The 6,740-nt window shown below is 43.2% G+C and overlaps 1 pseudogene across 1 annotated transcript; it reads right to left on the bottom strand.

Annotated features, from left to right (window-relative positions):
- Positions 1 to 2,961: 2,961 nt before the first annotated feature.
- LOC100597458 lies at positions 2,962 to 4,357 on the bottom strand (annotated as a pseudogene). The gene has a single exon (XR_001116083.2). The product of XR_001116083.2 is annotated as a selenide, water dikinase 1 pseudogene (transcript).
- Between the last annotated feature and the right edge of the window lie 2,383 nt (positions 4,358 to 6,740).

Genomic DNA, 6,740 nt, shown 5'->3' with positions numbered 1-6,740 from the left:
CAAAGAGAAGGAAAATCAGGTCCATTATTTCAACATAAATAATGGGGAATTTCAAACAGTCTGGAGACCCTTATGTGGACTTAGAAATCTCAGCGTTGCAAATATTGGTTCAAAATTACGTTTTGCTAAAGTATCATGTCCCGCTTTTTGAGGATCAACATTCTAAAAAAATCCTATCATAGGAGAATTCCCAGGAGAGAAACTTAACGCATTATGGGCACAGTAGGGGGCTGAGATCCCAAGGTCTTCAGTGAAGCTATGAGTATTTTTTGGTTGTTTATGAAAACCAGTAAAATAGCATAGTGGTTAGACAACATAAACGTTCACAGGTCTCAAATTAGTGAATACAGGAGGGTTGATTTTCATTTATTACCCAATAAACACTAGAAAATTTTCAGGATCTTCTTCCACTGTTTAAAAAATATGACTGGAATTAATTTGGTTTGATACAGGCTTTATGTGCACAGTATCAAATCTTAGTATCTTTAATCAGATATTGAAATATGTATCGCCATAGTGATTTCACAGCTCTGCAATGATCACTTCTCTCCTCTCCATTTGTCTGATACCATCTCCGGGTCAGAGACACAGAGTAACCTGAACTCTTGAGGTGAGTAATGCTGGTCCAGCTGAATTGCCATTTCTCAACTCTCTCCCCTGCTGGGGCTGGATTGCTTCAGTTCCGCCATGGTGGCAGCAGGCTTCCCTGCCCACAGACACTGGAGTGCGCGTTAAGGAGTGGGGATAATGTGCGTCTGCGTTTTCTCCCTCTTTCAAGGCTCTGCTGCAAACCCTTCACTCTGACTCATCCCCATCCATTCAATGTCACCTGCCTTTTTTCTTCTCCACTTCCATCTGGTTTCCTGGTTTTGCAATGATCTCAATCAGTGACAAAAATTGTGTCTATGCTGAAAATGATATTCCTGTGGTTGCATAAATTGTTTATAAAAACCTAGTCATGTTTACTAGAGATTTGTGGAAGAGAAATGATAACTATAATAAAGACAAAATATAACATTTATTTAATTCTCACTCTCTGTTAGGCATACATGACACCTTTAATTTTTTCAACAATCTAGTAAGCTAGGGTGACATTTTTATCTTGGTTTTAAAAGAGGTGAGGTAACTTCTCAGGGTTATGCAAACAATAAATAGTGCAGCAAGAACCCAAACTCATGGTTTAGGAACCGTGGTATGTTATGCTTATTAAACAAACTGTATGTGAAGAAACATCACATTGCAGGACATGTAAATATGGGCGATTTCTGTAAATAACTGCCACTAACTGCCCTACATTGAATGCCTTTGCACTTAGTTTAGTCAGATTAAATAATAGTGTAGTCACTTAAATTTAGAATGCTCTTATTAATTAAAACTCAGTTCTGGTTATTTATTTATTTATTTATTTATTTATTTTTATCTTACTCAGAGGTTTCCAACACACTTTATTTTGCAGACCACTGGTTTGTAGCTTTTGAGGACCAACATCTGTATCAATTTCTATAAAATGTCCAATCAATTTCAGTTCCGTAGCAGGCTCTTCCATACTGCACACCATGCTTATGGCTGGAGGTCCAGTTACACATGCATGAAGGCTGCCCTGCCCGCTGGTTCCTGGAGGAGGGCGCGTCTGAGTTCAAGCCTCTTCCAGGAGCTTGATCTTCCCAGGGGTCATTTCCTTTGGCAAGAAATCAGTTTACATGTGTGGCTTTGGTGCCTGTGAGCAGGAAGCCCCAGAAACGTGCAGGATGTGCTGCTTTTTCTCTCATGAAGATGGGCACTTGAGGATCCAGTGCCCTTGTGCTTAATGACAGGAATCCCTCCTCATTGCTTAGTAGGTTAAAATATAAGGAAGCCTCCACTTTACGAAACACAGAGAACATCTTTTTAGATTGCCTATTTATTCTAGAACTACAAAATTTAATTCAAGAAAATATAGGTCCCATGAAAGACTTAAAAGTTTTATAAAACTAAATCTAGTTTTTCCCGATAAATTGTACTTTAGGCAAAACCCTCCCAACGCTTCTAAAATAATACTAAAAGAGGCATCTGATTACACAAGAGCAATTTAAAAAATTAAATATTTATTTGAATAACAAGTTTAAGTTCGAGCTGCAATGTTGGCAATGCAGGTTTTTAACACAGACCACAAAAAGCGTGCACAAAAAAGTACTGGCGCAAAGGATAAAATAATGCTAAGAATTAGGCTAAATAGCTGCTGATTTAAACAAAAGGCCTGAAATCACTATACAAAATATAAAATGTATTAAACACTACCATCCACAGAACAGTCTTTATTATTGATTATATTTAAAAATTATTTGCGTAATTATATATTGAATTGTAAATGAGTATTATACATGAACCTCCATTCGGAAGGCAATTCCTTGTAGCACTATAGAATATCTAATCACATTGCAAAAAGTATCCTTTTTTGCTATCAATAAAACAGTTAATGGTATTACTGTAAATATCAGGAAGGCTACAAAAAAAGAAATAAGATTTCTTTTTTGTCTTCAGAGTGTTTTCCATGCAGTGAAGCACTTGCTGTGTTGAACTGAATGCACTACTGGAGAATGTTCTGCGTCCGAGATGCTCTTGAGAGACAAGACTAGGCTTTTCAAATCAAACACTCAAAGGAATCATGCAACCCTCTTCTGACTGGGATACCGTCATGTGCCACTTACCAATGCTGTCTCTCCAGAAAACCATTCAAGATGCTTAAAAAAAATCAGACTTCTATGATAAATATACATAAAATGAAGACACCGACTGCTATTTGACACGACGACTGGTAATGTCTGCGCCATGTGAGAGCACCTTTAAAAAGAACCTATGCGGCAAGAGCTAAGTGTCTAAAGATTCAAAATGAATCAACAGTATTGGATAACAATATAATTCTCAACTCAGAAGCTGCCTCAAGATTAGGTGCATCTTCAGTTAATGTAACAGGAAAAGAAGGCAATGGATTTTATTTTATTAATTGTATCCACTTACAAACCGACCTAAGGTCACCCCGATGTGTAGACACAATGAGATTTTTGTTGTTTATAGTCTTTAATTGAAGTGATAAGGGAAATAGATCTATTTAAAAACAAAACCAAACAGCTATTTCTGTCTAGATTAAGAGGTGGCCCCGGGTGTGGGATTCACGTTTTGAGTGGCCACTTGTGGTGCGACCTCGATGATCCGGGGTTTGTCTATGATTCTGGCTGTGCGGTTGTCCTTCTCTACAATCCCAATAATCCATGCTTGGTGGCCTTCACCATATTTGGGGGACTTTATCTCTGCACAGAACCGAGCTGCTTGCTCATGTGGTAAACAGATCAGAAGGCCGCCTGAAGTCTCCCGGCAGGTCCCGTGCATGAGGCCGAACATGTTTCCGCAGGCCTTGCTCACCGCAGCCATCTTGGCCAGCACCGGGAGGTTGTGAATTACAAACGACACCTCTTTCCCCTGCTGCTTGGCCAGGTTCTGCGCATGGCCCAAAATCCCGAAGCCCGTGATGTCAGTGGCGGCGTGGGCATTGAACGTGTGCATGAGTCCTGCAGCTGTCCTGTTGAGCCTCGCCATGTTCATCATCGCCTCCTGGTAGGCCAGCTCTACATCATCTTGGGTGACCACTAGTTTAATCTTATTCCATTTCTCAGGAATATCCAGCCACTTGTGCACAACCACTGCAACCTGTGTCCCCAGGGGTTCTGTCAACACCAGCACGTCCCCTGGCACTGCATTGTCTGGCATGATAAATTCATTGGGCTGGCAGACAGTGGTAGCGACTCCTCCCAGGACAATCCAGGGGTTTAGTACTGTTTGGCCGCCCGTTACAGGCGTTCCTGCTTCCTCAGCTGCGTCTTTAAAACCTTGGATAATCAGAGGCATCACTTTATCCCTTTCCCTGTCGGTCATTCTATTACTGACTCCAAGGAGCATCAGCATATTGTCACATTCCGTGACCCCCCATTGCATAGAGGTCACTGAGGACATTGGCACATGCTATCCTGCCCATCGTGTAAGGGTCGTCTACGATCGGGTAAATGTAATCTGTGGTTTGAACCAAGGAAAGCCCACCGTGCCTCAAAGGAATGACACAAGTATCCATCCCAATGCCCAGCCTTGGCGTAACGGCCCCCAGAAAGTGCTCATCTTCTTGGAAGTGGTTCTCCTGTAAAGATTCCAGCAATTTTTGCAGGACATCTTGGGGCACTTTGCAGCCTGTGCCCTTCAGTTCAGTGAATGTGGTTAGCCGGAAGCTTTTGTCCAATTCGTAACTTTCCGGGTTAAAGGACTCCCGCGTAGACATGGTTCTTGGGCCCCGCTCTCCTCACAGCTCAGCCCCTCCCCTCCCTCTGCGGGTTGGCTGGGTTCTTTGTGGATCCACTGCTCGCTTTGCGCCCTCCGCCTCCTCCCGAAAAACGAGCCGCGGGCCGCTCCCACAATGCACCGGGCGCGGCCGGGCTCCCTTAAGCGTCGCCTGAATAAAAATGCCGCGCCGGGAGGCGGCGGCCGCCAGGGCCCGCTCCTGGGCGCCGCGGGGGCTCGCCTGCCTTGGCGCGGCCCTGCTGGAGCCGGGCCGCCGCGCTCTCGCCGGCTGGGCGCGCGGGCTGGTTATTTATTTATTGAGGTATAATATAAATACAGGCCAGGCATGGTGGCTCACACCTGTAATCCCAGCACTTTGGGAGGCTGAGGCAGGCGGATCACCTGAGGTAAGGAATTCCAGACCAGCCTGGCCAACATGGTGAAACCCCATCTCTACTAAAATACAAACCCCATCTCTACTAAAATACAAAAATTAGCCGGGCATGGTGGCAGGCGCCTGTAGTCCCAGCTACTCGGGAGGCTGAAGCAGAGAATGGCATGAACCCAGGAGGCGGAGGTTGCTGTGAACTGAGATTGCACGCCAGCCTGGGCGACAGAGCGAGACTCCATCTCAAAAAAGTAATAATATAAAAAATAAAAGTAAATAAATACAGAAAAGCACAAAAAATGACAATTCTAAATTTTTGCTTATGTACGAAGTAAGTAACTACCTAGATCAAGCTTTCCTACCCTCTTCCATACTAATTTTTGCACAGTACTTTCTTTTTTGATAGTCACCATTGAACACCTAATTTTGCTAAGGTATGCACAAAATGAAATGTGGCACAATGCGATGTTGAACGTGTGAATTAGCTTAGCTGATATTTTGTGAGGAATTTGACAGAAGTTTGCGTTGCCCTGTTTCCCTCCAAAATGCAGAATATCCCAGGGCACCCTCTGAGTTTGCTGCAGTTGCTGCCGAGTTTGCTGCAGTTCTCCAAAGCAGCTTGGTACACAGTTGAACTTAGCAGATTTATTGTTGAACATCTCACGTTTTGTTTATAGTCCACCTCAAGTAACTTTTGTGCATAATGTGAGATGAGTGTCAAGGTTAATTTTTTCATCATATGGATATTCCATTGCTTCAATACCATTATTTGTGGTCAATTAGGGGACCATATATGTGGGTCTATTTCAGAACTCCGTTTTCATTATACCATAGTAATAAGACAATGTGGTGCTTACTGTCTATTACACCAGTACCACACTGTCTTAATTACTATGGTTTTATGAAAAGTCTTGAAACCTAATAGTGTACATGGTTTCCTCCTTGTTCTTTAAGATTGTTGTGACTATTTTTTATCCTTTGCATTTGCACATAAGTTTTAGGATTTGTTGTGATGCTCTACCAAAGAAATCTCCTGTTCTTTCTAATGCAGTTAGACTAGCCTGTTGCTGTTGTGGCTAAGAGTGTGTGTGTGAGGTGGCGGTGGGGCAAAGGATGGAGTTTATCAGCTCTTTAATAGGCCCTTTTCTCTTTTGCTAGGTGATAGCTCCTTCAGTGTGTTTGAGGGGAATGTAAGAAGAGAAAAATAAAATTTAAAAAATCTCAGTTAAACATGAAATTGCAAAGATCTCTTTGGTTGGCTGTTGCTCTTTCTCATTTCTCATTTAAATGCCAGTTCTCTCATTGGGGCTTGTGTGTGGGCTCTTCAGAAGACCACAGAAGAGAGGGACCTCCCACTGCCCAGCTCAGACTTGGCTTTTTCTACACTTCCCGCCACCTCTACACTACCTGCCTCCAAGGCCTCTATACCCCCTGCCATGACCTTCTTGCTCCTGGGATCCTTTCTCTACATGGGCATCTTGAGTAGAATGCTGGCAAGAAGCTTCAAACTCAGCTACGTTGCATGGTCCACCATACCCACAGAGCACTCACACTTTCTCACCATCCCCACCTGCTCTCCCAGACCCTCCTGGGCCATGCCTGGTAACACAGGAGATAACTGGTGGGTATACTGGATAAGCAGACATGCTGCCCATCTCCTCTGCATGCAGCCATCACCGTGTTTACATCACCATCTTCACATCTTTACTCTTGGACTCTCTCTGTGATGGAAGAGAGTGAAAAGACTCTCTGCATAACTTTGTTCTAACAATCCCTCTAGCTACAAGCTCATCTCCTCATCTTTATTGGTGATAAGTGGTATTACTTTGGGGGTTAATCTAATCTGGCCCTTCTCCGTAACTTAGTGTTTCTGGCCAACTCTGGCCCCAACTGTGGGCAAATTGTTGGCAGAATGCATACTTGGATGTGTGGTGATCAGTGGCTTTGGTTCTCAGTTTTGGACCATAAATGTAATTTCCTCCCTCCAAACAACAACAGCAGGAATAACAACAATTAATTCCATGTTCTTTTTAGGGCCAGTTTTGTTTTA

This window comes from Nomascus leucogenys, chromosome 7b (assembly GCF_006542625.1).
Source record: "Nomascus leucogenys isolate Asia chromosome 7b, Asia_NLE_v1, whole genome shotgun sequence".
Lineage (NCBI taxonomy): Eukaryota > Metazoa > Chordata > Mammalia > Primates > Hylobatidae > Nomascus > Nomascus leucogenys.
This window is presented reverse-complemented; position numbering and strand designations above follow the sequence as displayed.